General features: G+C 43.5%; 1 long non-coding RNA gene across 1 annotated transcript; it reads left to right on the top strand.

Moving 5' to 3' along the window:
- The first annotated feature begins 5,710 nt into the window (after positions 1-5,710).
- LOC134460251 (uncharacterized) lies at positions 5,711-9,131 on the top strand. Its single transcript, XR_010037033.1, has 5 exons — positions 5,711-5,850; positions 6,049-6,180; positions 6,372-6,469; positions 7,450-7,526; positions 8,830-9,131. It is a non-coding gene; the product is annotated as an uncharacterized LOC134460251 (long non-coding RNA).
- The last annotated feature ends 11,974 nt before the right edge of the window (positions 9,132-21,105 follow it).

Below are 21,105 nucleotides of genomic sequence, written 5' to 3'. Positions count from 1 at the left end.
GTGCCGTGGAATGCTGTGTCACAATGACACTGGAAGTTGAAGTTACCCAATTGTGCTTTCACTGGGTTATTTAATGGAAGGTACCGTCATCTATTACCTATTAGAAGTAGAATTTTCCATAATTTGGTATGTTTTTTTTTTTTTTACTGATGGTCTTGGATAGTAATTAGAACTGTTTTTTTGCAGCAACTGGATAGCTACAAATCCATCCAAGTTTTGAAATTGAAAGGGTGCCCTCCCCTTTCCACATTTTATTAAAACTGTTAACCTACTGTTAAAGGAGCAGTCCTGCCAATTTCAATATGCTGTTGTATTATTGCTCACACTACCCTTGACTTGTTAGTACATTGCATTTTCCGACTCAGCCCTTTCCGAGATCTGGGCTATTCTAATGGGGGCAGATTTTGTTTACATTAAAAACTATCTACTCCAAATATTGATGCATAACCTTTTGGATGATTTTGGGGGGTAAAAATCTCAGGTACTGACAAGTCCAGGGTAGTGTGTGAGCATGACGACTGCATGTTGAAATTGGCTGAGCCTTTTAGGAAGCCGGTTGCATGTATGTTGGAAACAATATTTGACAGTGTCTTAGGTTGGAAACAATATTTGACAGCGTCTTATACTGCAGCGTCTTATCTCTACTACAAATTATGATGTAAATGTGGATTCATTTTTTATGACATGAATACCAGGCTCTACTGTATTTGAAGAAACTGACAATAAAGCTGCCACTTGTTAACATGGTGTTGCATTTCTGTCTGTTGATCTACAATGACGTGGTTCTCTAGCAATAGCTGAGCCAATCAGTGCAAAGCTCATAAACATTATGGACAAACCGCTTAAGTTCTCCTGAGAGGTGTTTTTGGGCGCAATAAAATGCTTTGAAATACACCATCAAATAGCCTAACTTTCCATCTAAAATAATGTTGCATACCAGGTCAGAGAACACCAAGGATTATGAAAAAAGGTGGACATGGTAATGTAATGTATGTCCTCTACAAGTCTTCTGTTGTCCAGTCTTGCACTTCAAATGTCTGTATGAGCACTGTCTATGTCCATACTGTCTTAAGTCCATGTATAAGTACTGTCTATGTCTATACTGTCTATGTCCTTACCTAGATTAGTCTATGTCTGTATGGGAAAGCAAGAAATGTAATTTCAAATTCTTTGTATGACCAGTGCATGTAAAGAAATTGACAATAAAACCTACTTGACTTGACTTGTAATTAGAGTGGCATGGCCTCTTTCACTTAAAATGTAATTTGAGTAGGCCTAAGTTACTCAGTTACTTTATTAACTTTCCTCTTCCTCTTGTTTATTTTTCTTGAATGTCGTCCTCCATAACCTCTATCTCTTGCTCGGCACCAGCCGTCATCAAATACATTGATACAATATAGTAAAATAGTGGAAATGCTGTGTGCGATCCTGCACAATCTTTCATTTCCGGCGGATTGTGGCATTATTGTGCATGTCATTTAGTCTCTCAGTCATTTTTTTTACTCAGTCAGGCCAGGTTCCAGTGTAATTGAGTAAAGTAGGCTACTTGGGTCAAAATGTAGGCTACTCAACAAACCTTTGCAGAGAGAGAGAGAGAAAGAACATGAGCTATGGCGTTCGAAACTGCTCTGACCTAAGCAAGTGTTTTGTCATTGATTGCACTAATATTTTAATCAGAAAGTTTCCTGCTTCCTGTTATTCATCTGTGATGAACTGTCTTGGTCTGGCTGTCTTGATCAGCGATTGGCCGCAACCACTTCAAATGCATTGGCTCTCGGAAAAGAAGGATGGACATTATTATCATATTAGGAAAACGCACGTCTTCAACGCCCGTTGTCTCGGTAGCGACGCGCGTCAGGAACGCGCGCTTTGACATGAAATTACGGGCGTCGGTGACGTGCGTCGTTCCAATGCATCATGGCGCGCGTACAGAGCGGCCGTTGTTGGTGAAAGACGGCGAAAAAAGCGCCCGTATTCCGGGAAAACGGGCGCTTTTAACGGGCGAATTTCAATCTTAACGTGCTACTTTGATCCGAAATGTGGCCGTTTTGGCCTTCCATACTTTCACGGACTGCGCTGCGCTGCGCTGCTCTGCCGCGGAATTATTTTTCAGAGCTCGTAAAGCACGCCTTCCCGTGACAAACGGATTAATAGGTGCTCTGCAGGGACGGAGGCACAGCCACGGCTACAGACAGTCGGCGCAGATGAGAGCAAAACACAACAATTGGCAGCAAAAAACCCAACCAAACAAACAAAAAACAGAATAGAGGTTTAAATGAAAATAAGGAACATACATTAAAAACAACTGCTGGCTCGGAATGAAAGGCTTGCTGCTTAGGCCGGAAGTATTACATTTATTTTTTTAGGAGGGAGGGAGCAGTGAGGTGCCTTTGTTGCGATCAAGGCAGGCATCTGCGCTGCTAGACTGAACATGCGTGCGTTGCAATAGAACAGTTCCAGAATCGCGTCCTCATTACATTGTATTTTTTTGTTTTTGGAATTGGGGCCCCTTCAGATGTTTTTGGCCAAAGCTGTCCGCGGCCCTGTGTGTGTGTGTGTGTGTGTGTGTGTGTGTGTGTGTGTGTGTGTGTGTGTGTGTGTGTGTGTGTGTGTGTGTGTGTGTGTGTGTGTGTGTGTGTGTGTGTGTGTGTGTGTGTGTGTGTGTGAGAGAGAGAGGGGGGGGGGGCACATAAGACCTAACTTTTGCGGAATGGCAAATACACGTCTCCTACCCCTGCTTCCAGGAAGGACTTTACAGGGAGTTTCCACAGAGACCAGCCCTCCATTCCAGTCAAGTCAGTGTTAGAATTTATGACCAGAGAGGCTACACGCGCGCACGCCTGCTGCTAGGCGCCCGAGGCCTGTTCTCTTCCTGCCCCTCTCTGGGTACCTCGCTGCTAGTCTCGCGAGCCATCCTACGTACTTCCGCCAAAGGATTGGCTCCACTTGGTCAGGACCAGGCTACCTCGCTGCCCGCTCGCTGCTGTAAAGGCACACCCCGTTCATGTGTAGTCAGTCAGACATGTTGTCATTTGTGTTTGTGAAAATAATTCATGCGGGCTAGACGTAATGCACTGAAAAAAGCCATATGTTGTGTATGTTAAATTAATCAAAGGGAAACATGTCACTTCTACCATGAATAATTATGTTTTGTGATTGGGCATAATGAAGTTATGTAACTTTAGCATGATGCCCAATAACCAACGACTTCCCAAATCCAGTAATGTTGTCACAACCTAATTCCTTTGGATAAGATGACCAATGGCTTTTACAACGCCAGAACAGATGGTGGCAGTAGTGTGCGGATTGTGTGTGGCAGCCGGAAACAACGACCTTGCCGAGTTCTTTGAATGAATACATATCCGCGGACACTCTGAAGGCGGGTAAGTCAAAAAAGTAAACCACTGTAGGGCTGTTTGCATTTATCATGACTTTCCTAGAATCACATTTATATCACCCGTTTCGTTAGTGTACTTAGTTTTGGCATCAAGGCATACGTTTTATGAGCAAGAGAGTAAGCTTAGCTGGCTAATTCTCACCAATTCAAACTGGTTAGCGGCTAATTATCGATATAGTCTCCTTGTTGTAACTATTGTTGGCAGTTTGGAAGCTGTCACCCATGTTGTACTGTATGCATGTTTGCATGTGTGACATTATTTTCGGTTACTTTGCGAGTTATAGCGAAAGAAACTACCTGGCAGCCCATAACGGGCAGCTAGCTAATTTATGCTAGGTGACAACAGCTGGTTCATTAACGTTGTATTAGTTCTATGCATTGACGTTGCGAGACCCGTGTGCGTCTGATTTCAAATGTATCCAGGACAGTCGTAGATACCATCAGTAGCTCTACACACATCAATGACACAGGGGAAGTAAAGTTACCGCTGATTTTTGGTATTGCTCCGTCTGACTGTGTGTTTACGGCCACAGTAAATGTTGATTAGCCGGTGGAACTTTTCGGTTTGAAAAAAGACGAGACGTGAGACTGCGTGACAGAAGGGGCTGTGTGTGCTTGTGTATGGGTGCGCGTTTGAATGGGTGCGTCGTGTGTAGAACTAGATGCTGCAGTTTGCAGCTGGTTTGATTCATGTCGTGGGTCACTTACCAATGTATGTAGGCATAATTGGCAGTGGCGCCAGCAGAAATAAATCCTCTGGGTGTCTAGTTGGGGAATAGAATTTGGGGCTAGTTTGGGCTAGGCAAAATCTTGGGGTGGCATACCCGACGAAAACCCCCACACATGTATTGATATACCGGTAGGCCTACTGGGGTTGTTAGATAGATAGGCTAGATAGCCGTTTTGTTTATTATTAGGATTAGTTATGTAGGCCTACAGTCTTACAGTATTTTCTATATTTTCTCAATCTCAAGCACATTGTGTATGATATGATACAATTAGGCCTACTATTTATAAAGTGCTGTCAATCGATTGAAATATTTAATAATATAAAATGTCACGAGTTGACAGACACACACACACACACACACACACAGGGAGAAAATGTGTCTCTCATACTGACACAGGGCCTACATTTTCCCAGTGGGTGCCTTGCTCAATTGGCACCTGAAATAAAAAATCATATCAGCTGAGGCATATTGGTTTTCACACACATACAAATACATCTTCATGAATCTGGTCTGCAAATATAGCAGTTTTCAAACAAATGAAGCTAACATTTTGCTTATGCTTTCATTAATGGCAGCCCTGCTGACATTCATGAAGAGAATGTGCAAGGGTAGAACTAGCTTTCTATAATTTACTGCTACTATGACCTAGCAAAGGGGAGGACCTCAGACGTTTTGTCAGCAAAACAGCAGAGATTCAATATTGATTCAGCAACCATCAATACATCTTCAAGTTGTTCGACTGTGTTTGTAGCCTAAAGAAGGGCTTAGCAAGTTAGCATTCAAAACGAAGTATTTGGGGACAGTTTATAAGTGTGAAATGTTAAACCAGCAGTTCGTTTTTTGAAGTAGCATTTCAGTTAGCTGCAGGAGGCTAAAATGCCATTTCCTAGTAACAACCAGTTTGAAGTCCTTAAGACACCGTTTGTAATCAAATATAGACCATAACCTTTCAAAAACGGAGCATAGAGAACGTTGTAAATCATTTATTTACAGACTGACACCTTTGTTGTTGTCCATCTCACTGCTGTACGCAGCCTGCCCGTGCCCGGCCGACGCAACTGAAGAGTAATGAAGAGCTCACGTCACGTCTCTTGACTCGAGGGAGGGGCGGGTCTACTTAGCGTAGCTTATTATCGTGCATGCTGGGAGTTGTAGTTTAGCTAATGCTACAAGCCATGCAAGCCAGCTAGCAAGTTTAACAGATTTTGTTGTGGTGGCTAACGTGGTGGCTGAGAGTGATCACGTGGTGGCGGTAGCCACCACTAGCCACCACCTGGAGGCGCCCCTGATAATTGGCTATGACCTTTGAAATAGTTGAAAGTAAATCCCAGTAGTATCTAGTGAAACACACATGCAAACGCCCTTCTGTCCCTCATTCCCTCAAACTCGATCTTCTACATTTGTTGTGTAAAAAGGACATAGCAAGTTTTTTGTATCAATGATCACTTTAGGATATTCCAGTGCATTTACATTCAGTATATACTGTACCTTGAGTGATGTAGAAATGCATATTGTTGCAAATATAAATATATAAATACTGTTAATTTGTTTTTGTTTTTTTGTAATTAATCATTTACTGAATTTCTTTGTAGAATATGTTACTATTATTTGGGTTTTTGTTCTCTGCATAACTGTCTCTTTCACCTATATTAATTCCTCAGCATTCAAGATGTTTGTAGGGTCCTCACCTCAGCTACCTCTCACAAGGTGCCCCTGAAAAAGGTGATGAAAGTTCTTGTGTAGTATCTAATCTATGACTATTAGCTTGTGTGTGTGTGTGTGTGTGTGTGTGTGTGTGTGTGTGTGTGTGTGTGTGTGTGTGTGTGTGTGTGTAAAATCTGTTGTAATTATTTTACATTTTTCTCTGCATAGCTGTCTCCTTCACCTATATTAGTTTATCTGTCTTTCTGGTCACAACAGAAATTCAAGACGTTTGGGTCCTCAGCTCAACTGACCAAGACCTTTGCTCATTGAAGGCATGAAGTAATTTGTGATGCCCCCACGATTGCAGTTTTTAAATCCAGATGGCTTGCTCTTTTTAACATGTGCGAGGTAAGTTATTTGTTGATTTTTTTTTGTGTTTATTTCCTCATTTTAGTAAGACCATCAGGCCTTTTTGTAACCTTTGTCACAAGTCTTAAGTTACAAGTATTTTGTAGGTATGTGTTTTGTGCCCTGTTTCAAGTTAAGTGCCAAGTTCAAGAGGATCATGACAGTTGGTTTGCTGTTGAATTTCTTCTCAGAGCTGGATGGTCTTTCAACAACACTGCTCCGGGTCTTCAGCAAGAAAGGTGCTTCTCATGCAAGGAAGATACAGAGGATCCTGGTGCCCATGACTCAGGTAAAACATGCACACTGCCATGCATCACAGTAATGCTAAAATTTCGAGATCTAATGTAATGGGGAGAAGTAGGGTGTCTTGGATCATATTGCATTTCTACCACTAATTTCAATCCTTCAGCCAGTTTTGAACTCATTGTCTTCACCTCAGTTCTAACTACAGCTGGCTTTACACACAGCAGTCCTAGGCAATGATATAACAGTCTTTTGCAGGTCAGTTGATGTGGTTGCTGCTCTGTTTTATTATTATTTTATTTTTTTATTTGATTCTCATGTCTGTCTGGCTTGCGATTCCCATGAAATGATCAGGGGAATTAAAGGTACACTGTGTACGAGTTTTAGTTGTTTATTTCCGGAATTCATGCTACCCATTCACTGATGTTACCTTTTTCATGAATACTTACCACCACCATCAAATTCTAAGTATTCATTATGACGGAAAAATTGCTATTTTCATACATGAAAAGGGGGATCTTCTCCATGGTCCGCCATTTTGAATTTCCAGAAATAGTCATTTTTAGCTGCAGAAATGACTGTATTTGGGCCATACTAGAAAATATTAGTTTATTACTTGGTAAGCTTTCATGAAAAGGTCAAATTTGGCAATAGGCAGCCCAGTTTCAATTAGCAGCGTAGTTGCAGTACCTTTTTTGACCATTTCCTGCACAGTGTACCTTTTTAAGGTCAGACGTCACATTTTGGCATCACTTCAGTACGTTTGGAACCAGGGCTGAGTGCTGAAATGGTACCGAGTACTTGGGGCTAATGGAAAAGTGTCAGAGCTGCACCATGCCATATCAAACAGTGACGTACTGTACCACTTCACTGCCAGTATCAACGATACACTACGCTACTAGATAAATGAGATGTGTCCTTTGTTTAATGTGGTTGTACCTGTACTGCGTTTATTCTTCCTGTTGGTTAAAATGTTTTTCCTGCATGTTTGTTTCCTGGCATACATTGACCGGCCCTCATACGCAGACTGACAACATTGATGTGAAGAGGGAGTGCATGCTGAGGAGCTGACGGTCTACCTGAATGAAGAGCCAGACAAAGTGGTATGTTACAACTCGGCAGCTAGATCTGTCTTTTTCGTTATTAGGTGGCATAGGGAGATCGCACACATCAGTGGCCTGCGAGGCTCATTTTGTTGGGCTCTGGTGGGCTCCTCCTGTGCTACCTGACATGTCTCCTGGCATCTCATCCACGTTCTGGACACTGCTGGAGGACACACCAAACCTTCTTGCATTGATGTGCCATCTTGGCCTCAGTTATGTGTTCTTTGCAAACACGAATCTGCCCAATTCCAGCTTTGCTAAAGCACCCTCACATCATCACAAACCCTTTGCCAAATTTCACGTTCAATCCAACACCAGTCATCTCTGATTTGTAGATCTCTGCAGGTCTCTATCTACCCATGAGGGTGTTGCACTTGCTGTGGCACATTGCGAAGGCCGCATTACTGAAGCAGCAGAAGTTATCTTAGAAGAAAACTTAAACTCAATATAGGTTTTAGTTCTGGAATACGATCGTGCTGTAGGGTAATAGTTTTCTCATAGTTTCACCTTAGACAACTCCCCCTTAGGAGACCAAACTTTGAGCAGACTCTTTTGCATTGGATGGGTGGGGTTTGACATATCTTTCTCTCTCATACAATTTTTGGTTGACAATGTGCCTAAAAGGGCCAATATGTTCAAAATACTAATAATTGTGCTGGTGGGGCAGCCGTGGCCTAGTGGTTAGAGAGTTGGTTTTTCAATCTATTGGTTGCAGGTTTGAATCTCCCCTGACCTGTCACTACATCTCCATCCATGGCTAAAGTGCCTAAGGCAAGGCACCTAACCCCACATTGCGCCAGGGCCTGTAACCAATACCCTGAAAAGTAATAAATGTAAGTCGCTTTGAATACATGAAAGCGTCAGCTAAGTGTAATGTAATGTATTGTAACAATTTTTCACACTGTATACTTAGCTGTATGTGTAAAGTTTCTCACCAACACTCGTGAAAAGATCATGACCCTGTTTCTCAAAAGCACCGTTGTTAGTTAGCGACTTGGTATTTTGCCAATGGGAAATTGCATGCAAGCAAAGTTTTTACTGTAGTTACCAATGATGCTGTTGAGAAACATACTCCAGAATGGGGTCATAGCCACACCAAAAACGAAGAGAGGTAATTGAACATCAGTTTGATCTCACATTCAAGGGCACACAAGTCAACATCCTCCTCATACCTTTCATAAACTATACTAAATATACTACTATACTACTTTTCCCATCTCTGGGTGTGTTAGAAATGCCCCAAACTTGCACCCACAAATACCGCTTACGGCTTCAATCATGGGTTTTGTTTACTGTTTTCCAGGATGTTGATCTGGACGGTCCAGCTGAAACGTATTGTCTTCGTGTGCGTGTGATCGGCAGAGAGTCCTCAACGACATTGGTAACGTACCTGTGGCCATTGCAGTGTTTGTTTTGGTTTATGCTCTTAATCTCTGTTACCTTCCAGAATGGAAGTACACTTTCAAATTTCTGTTTCATTCTAACCGTCTGTTTCATCAGTTTTTGCACTGCTTTTAAATGTACACTGTGTAAGATTCTTAGTTGTTTATTTCCAGAATTCATGCTACCCATTCACTAATGTTACCTTTTTCATGAATACTTAGCACCACCATTAGGGTGCGACAGTTGCCCTCTATGAAATGATATGGCCTTGGCCCTATAGTAAAAATGTTCTACACCCAGTAAAAACGCACTGTGTAAAATATTTTGAAATTTGGATGAAGTCTACCGGGGCCACCAGCCCCATGAAAATAGAAAATAATGGTGATGGTCAAAATCTTGAATAGAAACAGGGCTGGACTGGCCATCTGGCATAGCGGGCATTTCCCGGTGAGCCCCGCACCCTCGTGGGCCCCCATTGTTTTATTTTTTACATTACTGAAAATAGGGGCCCATTAAGGTGCGGGGCCCACCGGTGAGTCAGTTCTCCGGCACTAATAATAACGAGGGGGCCCCCTTAAATCCGAAAGTGCCCGGGCCCTATTTATCGCCCAATCCAGCCCTGAATAGAAATGGACATTTTGCTGCATAAAGCTACCCAATAAAAACATATTGCCTCAGCTGTGTGATAAAAAAAATCTATGCACAGTAAAATCACTCTGTGGAAAATGTGTTGAAATTTAGATTAATTCTACTGGGTCCACCAGGCCCATGAAAATACAAAACAATGGTGATAGTGATGGGCAACCTGGATTCCAAAGTCCAGTGCCACATATTCCAAATATAGCCAATATACCGTAATGAACCAGCTGACCCACTGCCAGTATCAAGCAAGAGATTGCGAAGTTGTATGACTTTTGTGTGCTTCACCTGTGGGCCTAGGATTGTACAGGTAGCTGTTAATGTGAATGCTCCTTGGAATGACTTATGTTTTTTCAAGAAATCCCTGCAGTAGTTCAATAGAGTACATACAATACAACTGTATGTGATGTTGGAAAGAGTGGCTTCCCAAAACCTGTACTTAAGTGGGCAGTCATGGGTGAGCGGTTAGGGCGTCAGACTTGCATCCCAGAGGTTGCCGGTTATGCCGGTCGGTTCGACTCCCGACAGGTTGGTGGGGGGAGTAATCAACCAGAGCTCTCCCCATCCTCCTCCATGACTGAGGTACCCTGAGCATGGTACCGTCCCACCGCACTGCTCCCCATGGGGCGCCACTGAGGGCTGCCCCTTGCACGGGTGAGGCATAAATGCAATTTTGTTGTGTGCAGTGTGCAGTGTTCACTTGTGTGCTGTGGAGTAATGGCACTCTTCAATACAGTTGTATTGACTGCCTTGTAGCCTAGGCATTCCAAGAAACATCACAGCTTTAGTACAGATGTTCCTCCATGAATTGTAGGCCCACAGGTGAAACACGTAAGGGTTAACGTTCGGCGAGAAGGTCGCTACCGTGGAATAGCAGCACGACAGAGAGAATCTTTAGACCCCGACGCGGAGCGGAGGGGTCTTGTTCTCTCTGAAGTGCTGCTATTCCACAAAGCGACCGACTCGCCGAAAGTTAACCCGCTTATTATATGGATATACTTAAATGATTCACACATGGCGGGGACATTTCTTTAGGCCTATTTAATGTTAAGTCTATTATAGTTTTTAATGTTAAAAGATTGTTGCTGCGCAAAACAAAACAGTGCCGTTGTGGAACACCGCTAGGCAACAGCTAGGTAGCCAGGACAACAGGTGTTGTCTATCACAGCAGCTGATTAGAGTCTTGTTGAAAAGTCGCTTTAGCAGTGAAAAGTCTTGTTGCCATTGACAGTGGTCTGTTATAGACCAACCCGTCCGTTATCGAAAAATAACAGACGTGCGAACGTTGGGGAGCCCCGTTGAAATGAATGGAGCATTCGAACGATGACGTCACACCATATAATAAACAGTTATAACAGTCATGCAGCTTTGCAATCTCTTGCTTGATACTAGCACTAGTAGATACTAGTGGTCCAAGGCAGCAAGGAATTGATATTGTGCTACAAAAGAGCAAATTTGCCTAAATATAGGAGTTTGACCATCAGTCTGCCCTGAGACTGAAGTCTGTGTAAGTGGATAGACTGAATACACAACCTGCTTAGATATTCCTTCTGTTTGTGCTCCCAATACAGGTGATTTCACTAATTACCTCATCAACCTGGCTTAAGTGGTAATTAGGCTCAGCTGATTCATTATATTGGCTGGGGCAAATGTGTCACGCGGTTTGTCCACCTCTGTTTTAAGACAATGGCAAACCTAGATTCAAAAGCTACAATCCAGTGCCACAGATTTCAAATTACCTGGTTTTACCTGTCCAATGGGGCACCTAAGTCTCCACCCCTTCCGGGCGGCTTATGGGGCTGGCAACGCAAAAACTTTTGACTGGGCTGTAATGGACTGATCAAAGCTATTTTCCGACCCACCTCGCATTTCCCCGTCGATCATACATATGCTGTGCCTCAGAATTAATAACAACCAATGGTGTGCTTGTTGACTTCACTTGGCAAGCGATTTTTGATTTTTGTGCATGCAAAAATATACAATTATTTGGACTACACAAAAGAACATCTCCGACGTGCAGCCACTTCAGCCGCGGTGCAGCGGTAGGGTTGGCTGTGCCTCGGTTCACGTCAAATATGTGAGGCCCACGTGTAGTCTCTAACATAGTTTTACACAAAATCTAAAATAACGTTTCTTGCGTGTCGAAAATGAGTGGTCTTACGACGCAAATCCAAACCTTTCAAATTCACTGTCATCATATGTGAAATCCGGAGCACATGTCAAACGGGATGAGGATTTAGCTTGACTCGCTCCATTTACTCTCATTCAAAATTTTGAGCGCTCCAGCCCCATGGATCGGAAGTAGAAGGGCGTGACTTAGGTGCCCCATTGCCCTAACTGGAAAGGTAAAACTAGGTATGTCATTTGGAATATGTGGCACTGGACTTCAGCTTTGGAATCCAGGTTGCCCAGGCCTAAGAAAATTAAACGTTTGGTTCCGGTTGGTTGTCAGCTTTGGTCATGGGTCTTTGGTCATGGGTTTTTTTTTCAACCTTTTTCCCCCCATTTTTTTTTTATGTCCGACACCCCCAAACCCCCACATGCGCCAGATTTCGTCATACACGTTGTTGGAACAATGCCAAGGTGGAGTGAGGCCTGCTAAAGCTACAATGAAATAGCCTACAATAAGCATTAATGAGCCAATTATACTGACCGTCACCGAAATGAGGATATGATGCGTAATAGCCTACCGTTTCTGGCAAAACTTGTCCAGCTGTCAGTTGCCTGACACTGCTATTTTAACTCCTGTAGGCCTATGCCTATGTCCCGTTTACTTTTTTGATTCCTTTCCATCATCCGTTGTAGACCATATTTTCATTGGGATGAAGGTTCTGGCTTGCAAACATTCTATTTACTCACTTTTTTGTTTAACGCGAGGATGTTGACACCTGAGGCGATATGTTTTAATGGCGGGTGATTGAGGGGCAACATCGTCATTGTCATTGAATCATCATTGTAGGAAACTGTAGTAGTCCTAGGTCTTCATCGAACAGTCGTAATTGTGGCGACATCATCGTTCATTTCTATTTCATTATTTGGAGGAGGTGCGGAGAGTCAGACAGTGACAGGCGCCCTGCTCCTGTGCAATGGTGGAGGGACAAGCAGAGAGAGAGAGAGCGAGAAAATAATGGGCGCAGGCCAACGGACTTCTTGGTTAGCCAAGCCTTGAGGTAAATGAAAGAATGAAGGAAAACTTGGGCAAAGCATTTCCCTTCTCTCATATTAACTTATTTTACAAGGTATTGATACAGTGCTACTTTAGTATTGTTATAACGAGTTATGCATCTCGTCGAACATGCAGTGCGCGACTGAATGGAAGCCCTTTTCTAACACGAGGAGACAATATCAATACATTCGAAAATCGTGGATACTCATAATGTTGTCTGTGTGTTGCATTTCGAGGCGGGTGGTCAGGCTGTGTCAGTGTCGGGTGAGGTAAGGCTACTGACTTATTATTTGACAGGCATTTTCGCCAGGTTCCCAAACTATCCTACATCGTAGGCTATTAGTCTGCAAGAACTATGAGGCAAGTTGTTTAAAACTTACGAGCTACAACGACAACCAATTAGCATGTTGTAGCATAATAATTAGCCTACACCGAGTAGGTGCGCAACTCTGCAGTGACATTTGGGGTTTTCTAATATCAAGCCGGCGGCCCTTATGGCGCGCGCGTGTGTGTTACTCCTATGTGGATAGTCATGCGATGCAAATTCAGTAACTTGCAGGCAGGTAGAAAGTGAGAGATGGCGAGTTATGGGAATGAATAAACGTGTTGTGTCTTGTCTATATGAACACCCGTCCACACGACATCGATATATTTTTTGAGGATTCCAAAAACTCAAAAAAAAAATTTTGGGTCGCACAAAAAATGATAGGGTCGGTCGGCAACCGGAACCAAAACAATATTTTTTCTAGGCCCCATCACCATCACCATTATTTTGTATTTTCATGGGTCTGGTGGACCCGGTAGAATTCATCTAAATTTCAACATATTTTACACAGAGTGATTTTACTGTGCATAGAACATTTTTATCACACAGCTGAGACAATATGTTTTTATTGGGTAGCTTTATGCAGCAAAATGTCCATTTCTATTCCAAGATTCTGACTATCACCATTATTTTCTATTTTCATGGGGCTGGTGGCCCCGGTAGACTTCATCCAAATTTCAAAATATTTTACACAGTGTGTTTTTACTGGGTGTAGAACATTTTTACTATAGGGCCAAGGCAATATCTTTTCATAGGGGGCATCTGATGCACCCTAACCACCATCATATTCTTAGTATTCATTATGACTGGGAAAAATTGCACTTTTCATACATGAAACTGGGATCTTGGCCATTTTGAATGTCAAGAAATTGCCATTTTTAGCTGCAAAAATGACTGTATTTGGGCCATACTATAAAATATTTGTTTATTACTTAGCAAACTTTCATGAAAAGATCAAATTTGGCAATAGGCAGCCCAGTTTCATTGAGCAGCATAGTTGCAGTACCTTTTTTGACCGTTTCCTGCACAGTGTACCTTTTTTTAAGAGTTTTTAGAGAAATTGAGAAATTAATCTTTCTCATTTGCACTTGAAGAGGTACCCTCATTTTGTATCTTGCTTTGATCATTACATGTGCAATGAAAAAATAAAGGCAACTAATTCTTCAACTTTATCGCGTGTAACTTTATTGTAGTTGGTCTTATAGGCTCAACTGGAACCAACTTACAACTGACGAACTTGGCTGACATGCATATTGGTAGATGCGTGTGCCTTGAGGTGTTTTCTAGCTTGATCTGAACTGATAAGGACAACAATGAATGTTTAATTAATTAAGGTATATTGATTTTATGATTGACTTTTATTATGTTTGATGTTCATGTGGCTTGACAAGTATTGCCTTAATACAGTTAATTAGATGTGTTGAACAATCCAAACAATATTTTGTTGTGGGAACATAAATATATTATGGAAAGTATTTCCATCCAATTTGATTATGCTACCATAGCAAGATGTTGCTTTGTTGAGTCTATCAATGTAAATACTGCTGTAACTACCCCATGAAGTTGGTTCATCCAGACCTAAACCAAATATGTTGGAGCAACATGTAAAAGTTATGATGGATTAGCCCTTTCTATTAAGGTTGAAATAACCTTTAAAAGTTATGTTGGCTGTACCCCTTGTACTTAGGTCACAGTTACACTTACATGTTATGTTGATCCAACATATTGACCTTAATGTGACTCAACAAAAACATTTCTTGCTAAGGTAGCATAATCAAATTGGATGGAAATACTTTCCATAATTTTTTTATGTTCCGCCAACAAATAATTTGTTTCAGTGTGCCAGTGCATTAATAAAACTAGGTAGACTCAAATCTTTAAGCAATGTAATTACCTTGTGTTATTAACGATATAACTGCATGAGTAAGGACATAATTAAACAGCTGAATGAGATGAATCACATTTTGGAGGCAGTGCAGTGATTATCACAACATGTTGTGGTAGATGTGAGGAGACGTTTGCTTAGTAAACAACCAAGGTGCCAAAATCAGATCTGAAGCACTGTCTGGTTACCACTAACAGTCTACCATGTAATGAGTGAAGTTTGGCAGTTAGGAAGTTAGTGTGCTCTATGCCAGAATATGAAGAGAAAAGTGAGAGTTTCGTGGCTGCGCGCCATATGTTTGTATTTATATGGGCTAGGAGTTTGTTTTTTGTGGAAACTAAACCGCCTGGTTTATGACCGATTTCTAGGCAGGGGCCAAATGACCTGTGGTGTGGGTCAACTTTTCCCACGTCCTCGCTGAAAGTAGGACCAGGTTGGAGCGTAACCAACCAGATGAGCGGATTAGCAGCTCATGTTTGCACGTATGTGGTCTCTTTCGAAAGTTGGCTTGTGCGGGCTTGTTTGGCACAGGGCGCGCATTAAAGCTTATAGCGCGCACCACTCGACCATTTTGAAGACGAAAAGAGGGAAAGTTCTGTTGACGTTGTAGTCGTGGCTCTGGGGTATTGGCACAGTTATGCTAAAGCTGCGACCTGCCTGAGAGAGGCTTGTGAAAAATGAAGGTGAAAAGAAATTAACACCTGGGTTGAAATCTGGCAAATATGTAACCGATTACACCAAACACAGGCTTTTAAGTTGCCTATAGAATAAATAATGTCATCTACAAGTGAATTCTTTGTGGATCTAACACTCTTTACTCCTCTCTCCCCCTCTCTCCCTCTCCCTCTCTCGGGCGTTCTCTGTAGCTTTCTTTGGTCTTCCACACTCCATAGACGCATGGTCGGCAGCTTGCCAGCGGCTTTATCAGAGCCGGCCGGGCGCATGAAAGTGTTTAAAACCCCTTCTTGAAGCTGCCGCTCCAGCGTGTGTGTGTGTGTGTGTGTGTGTGTGTGTGTGTGTGTGTGTGTGTGTGAGAGAGAGAGAGAGAGAGAGAGAGAGAGAGAGAGAGAGAGAGAGAGAGAGAGAGAGAGAGAGAGAGAGAGAGAGAGAGTGGACTGGGAACACGAGAGAACGCTTTTGCTCAGTGGACAAAGAGTTTTTTGGGGGATTTCGGAAGCATCATGGACTGTGTAGCCGATATATAGGAGTAATACAAACATGCTGGGCGGTGTGTCTTTTTTTTTTATTCCAAATTGTAATAGTGGTAGGCCAATAAATCATTAATCACCATTCTTTTCGTCTAAATAAAATCCAAACTAAGTGTCCGGTCACTCAACAACCAATATGCTTTCAATTTTTTTTTTCCTTAACTAGGCCCATATTTGTTTTAAGAACATACTTCATTAACAGCCTTCAAACTCCTTGATTTGTTCGTGCATGTTGGCTTGTTATGTATGCTCGTGCTGCAATGGAAACGGTGTAGTCGACGGGGTCTGGCGTGTGCGCTTGGGAATAAATTGATGTAAGCGACCCATAACGATCCGCAGGTGGATCGCACGCGGACTGATTGATAACGGCTGCTGGAGGCGCCGCTGCGTGCGAAGAGCTTCCTGCAATCGGAGCCCAGCAGACGGTTGGTGATGGCTTGCCTCGCCCCCTCTCCGAGACTCTCTCTCTCTCTCTCTCTCTCTCTCTCTCTCTCTCTCTCTCTCTCTCTCTCTCTCTCTGCTGTCCTGTCTTTATCGGGTGGGGATGGTGGTGGTGGGGCCCCGCCCGGTCCGGTCCAGTCCGCCCGTTTGAGTCGATGCCAGAGTCACTGTTCCAGCTCGCGGCCACGCGAGAGCATGGGAGCCGCCACTGCGCTGCCAGGGTCTGATTGCACGAACAGATGGCTGGATCGCTGTTACCTACCGAAGCAACTCCAATAAGATCGTGTGTGTGTGTGTGTGTGTGTGTGTGTGTGTGTGTGTGTGTGTGAGAGAGAGAGAGAGAGAGAGAGAGAGAGAGAGAGAGAGAGAGAGAGAGAGAGAGAGAGAGAGAGAGAGAGAGAGAGAGAGAGAGAACACTCGCGTCGTGTGTGCGCTCGGAATGTGTTCAGTCCTCCTCCCCCACACTATTTCCAAGAGAACGCAAGCAAGCAGGCGCAGCCAGTGAGCTCACGACCCCCGTCCACCCGTCACTCGCGACAAAACACCCGCCAACATGCTTATCGAGGACACGCGCGCGCGCGCGCACGCACAGCACAGCACAGTCCCCATAACTTTCCTTTGACTGCCGTTCTCGAAACCAGCCAGGCAGCCGCACGCGGTCGGTTGACCAGAAGAAAAAAAATCATACCAGAATTTCCATGTCAGCGTAACTTATTTATATAGCAGCGAGATTCCGTGGGCAGAGGGGTTTGACTTATGGGTCTGACAGGTGAATCCGGCGAGGATTTGAACGTGTGTGTGTGTGTGTGTGTGTGGGGGGGGGGTGTATATACGAGAGAGGAACAGCTGGATTCACTCACGTCCAGAAGAGGAGAGGCTATGTGTGTGTGTGTGTGTGTGTGTGTGTGTGTGTGTGTGTGTGTGTGTGTGTGTGTGTGTGTGTGTGTGTGTGTGTGTGTGTGTTGGGGTGAATGTATAGGATGTCCTCCTGGTCATCTCTATCGTATCGTTCCCCTCCACACACACACACACTCTCTCTCTCTCTCTCTCTCTCTCTCTCTCTCTCTCTCTCTCTCTCTCTCTCTCTCTCTCTCTCTCTCTCTCTCTCTCCACATGTCAGGCAGCTAGGCCCCCACACTTAAACAGCAATATCCTTACAGAGCGCACAGTGTGCTATTACCGCGCACCGCCCAACGCCGGCCCCCAGGAGAGCGGCACAGCGCAGCGCTCTCTGATTTCCTTTGCTGAGCTGCAGAATAATGCAATCCTTTCAGTCAGGCGTCCCCCGCTCGCTCTCTCTCTCTCTCTCTCTCTCTCTCTCTCTCTCTCTCTCTCTCTCTCTCTCTCTCTCTCTCTCTCTCTCTCCCTCTCCCCCGTCTGAAAATTGCTTGCAAACACCTACCCCGGCGCTTGCATTCAGCCATAGCTCGAGCGGGCTCCGGAACCGTGCGGCGTTTGCTGCGCTCTGAAAGGCCTCCTCTGAATTAATTAGTTTAGAGGTTATTTAATCCGCTGGAGAGCGTTTTTCCCTGCCCCCCTTAAAGCAGAAATATGCGTGTCTACGACAAAACCCTTTCACGAGAGCGCACACACACAAACACACACACACACACCCCTTCCCTCTCATTCTCCGACTTTCCCCTCCTCCCGTCCCCCCACCTCTAAACACACAGGCACGCACTCAAACACGCAAGCACACACACCCGCGAAAAATAAATAGGTTCAGTCTGTCCCCCCTCCTTTTTCAGGGCCGTTCCTCCACCCTGCTCTTGACTTGACAGATGTGTTCCTGCCCCGAGCGGCAACGTCTGTCTGCCTCAATGCCTCCCTCCGTGGCCTGCCCGACAACGCAACGTAACGCAATCCAAATAGCAGAAAAACGGCACCATCGCGCTCGGCTGCGTCCTGTGTGTGTGTGTGTGTGTGTGCGCGCGCGCGTGTCGCAGCTAAAAGATAAGGGAGGATTAGGCATCGCAAAATAGAATCTGGTGAGGGGCGACGTAATTACGCAGACTAATGTAATTGACTTTTTTGTTTCATTTATTATCATTTATTATTATTATGAATTAATTAATTGTGCGGTGGGCGAATTCCCCTCTGTGAAGGCAGTCAGCGTCAAGAATGGGTTCGACATTGTTCAGCCCCCCCCCCCCAAAAAAAGCCTCCCGATATTAACTTCGTAAAAAATAATTAATAAACACCTGGCCTGGATGATTTGTGTCATTCATTCAACATTAATTTAGGCGGATGCAGCCAGCTTTGAGAATGGGGGGGGTAGGCCTACTCACGTGTTAGCTACTACGTCTGTCATTCTTCCAACCGACAGAAACATAATTGAGGGCTTCAGTGTAAGACCTGCATATGGAGGGTTTTTTTTCCGAGACCCATGTTTAACTGGCATTGATCGAGGTATAGCCTATGCATGCAGCAGTAGCCGAGAAAAGCCTGCCGCAGCGTGCAACGCGTGCACGCACACGTGGGGACAGCGAAACAAATAGCCCGCTGGGAACCTCAATTCCCCTGCATATACGGTCGATTGGATTGATCGCGCGGCCAAAAATTGATACAATAACTGTTACGGATGAGAAATTGCGCCGGGAGCGAGGCATGCACACGCGCGCGCGCACACACACACATACACACACACATACACCCCATGCTCCATGAGCTCCAGCAAATATCAACAAATATTTCATGGTGGGATGCAAGATTGGCTTCAGTTTTGTAACGGTAGAAACGGTTCAATTCAGCACATTTACGCACGCCTGTTCCACGATTTGAAGTAGACCTACTGCAGCATAGTGCTGGGATCAGTTTTTTTTTTGTTTTAATTGGCGCACAGCTTATTTTCAACAGGCCATCCAACCTCAATACCACAGACCGTTTCTACGTAGCCTATTCAACGTTACTGGCTCTGAATATTATTCGCATGATTCTAGAATGGGTTCCATGTTGTGGGGATAATATTACGTGCGCTTGGCTGCTCTGAGAGTGGTTGCACAACACCAATTGGCGGAATTCATTGAGAGAGTGATTAGTGCGTTGTTTTGGGCGTCATATGGTCTTTAGTTTCTTCTAATCCCACTCTGTGCACTAGACACAACTTCTATTCACCTGCGTGGTAAATTCCACTGAAGAGGACCTGGTTGGCACCTAGCTTGTAAAAAAAGTACCTACTCCGCGACTTCTCGTCCGTGCCAGCTAAACGAGGCGGGGAAAGTCCCCGTTGAATCACACTCCAGGTCATAAGAGCCTAAGTCTGTCTGTCTCAAATAAGTACACCTACACAAAAGTGAAGCATGATGACAGGCTGCGGAGCACCAAATTATCCACCATATGCCATCGCTCAAACTCATTGCGCAAAGGAACCGGTGAGCTGCAATAAACTGTGTTCTAGGAGCGTCTGTGGCCCGTCCCCACTTGCAGCGAATGAATGTAAACATCTAATACACTGGAGATACAATAGTGCATTTGCTCATCTAGAAAGTCCGAGTTCGAATTAACACAAACATAATTTGATTTTTGAGTTGAATTCAAACAGTTCAGGGCACCACATGTCACCTGCAAATGCTACTTAAATTCCAAACCAATTAAATCTGCCATGCTGGCTATAAATCAAAGATGTTGGCTTTACATTTAAACAAACAACAAACGAGCAACAGATGTTCTAATTGTCATCATTTATTTAAAGGAACCTTTTTTGTAAAATATAAATACAAATGATAGGGTATTTAATTACAAAGTTTTAACACGTCTCCAAAACGATGAACACACGAGTCAGAAACAAGTGACTGAAATTCTCAACCAATTATGTACAAGTTCAAGCATGTTTCTGGCCTAAACAAATGCATTAGTATCTTACAATTACTTTGAACATTTTACAGAGAAAAAAACCCAAAATATTTAAAATCCCTAACCATAAATAATTGACCAGGATATAAGCCAAGCTTCAGCACGAATACAAAACTGTGTAAGTTAGGGCTAAAAAGAAAAAAAAAAATCTTAAGAGCGAAAAAAAAAATGGCAAGGGGAAATCGGTCTCAATTTCAGAGGCCAGTCTCCAGTTGCCATGAAGTGCACCTTGTCAATTGCCACCACATACTGAGAACACTGAAGCAGACAATAAAACGCACTTGTCATCTCATATTTGGAATTTCTAATTCATCCCACAGACCTCCATTAGGTATACGTCAAAAAATAAAACGTCAAGCTATAAATCCGACCAGGCTAGAACGAGGCAGCACACTGTACATATATATACTTTTGAATATATTTATATATTTATATATATATATATATATCATTATAATCACAAATTATAGGACAACAATGACTGTATATAGATTCCATATTTATATTTATATATATAAAACATGACTTGCTTAAATTATAGAGTCCATCTGAGTGTTCTGTCCACTGTGCGTCCTCCATTTTGTTTTGTTTTTAGGGATTTTTTTTCCCTCCTGCACTGGACAAGATGGTGGTCCAAATTTCCCACAGATCCAGCTCTGGTATGTACACTATTTACAGGC

Source organism: Engraulis encrasicolus, chromosome 12 (assembly GCF_034702125.1).
Source record: "Engraulis encrasicolus isolate BLACKSEA-1 chromosome 12, IST_EnEncr_1.0, whole genome shotgun sequence".
Lineage (NCBI taxonomy): Eukaryota > Metazoa > Chordata > Actinopteri > Clupeiformes > Engraulidae > Engraulis > Engraulis encrasicolus.
Note: the sequence above shows the minus strand (reverse complement) of the source record. Positions and strands in the feature narration are given on the sequence as shown.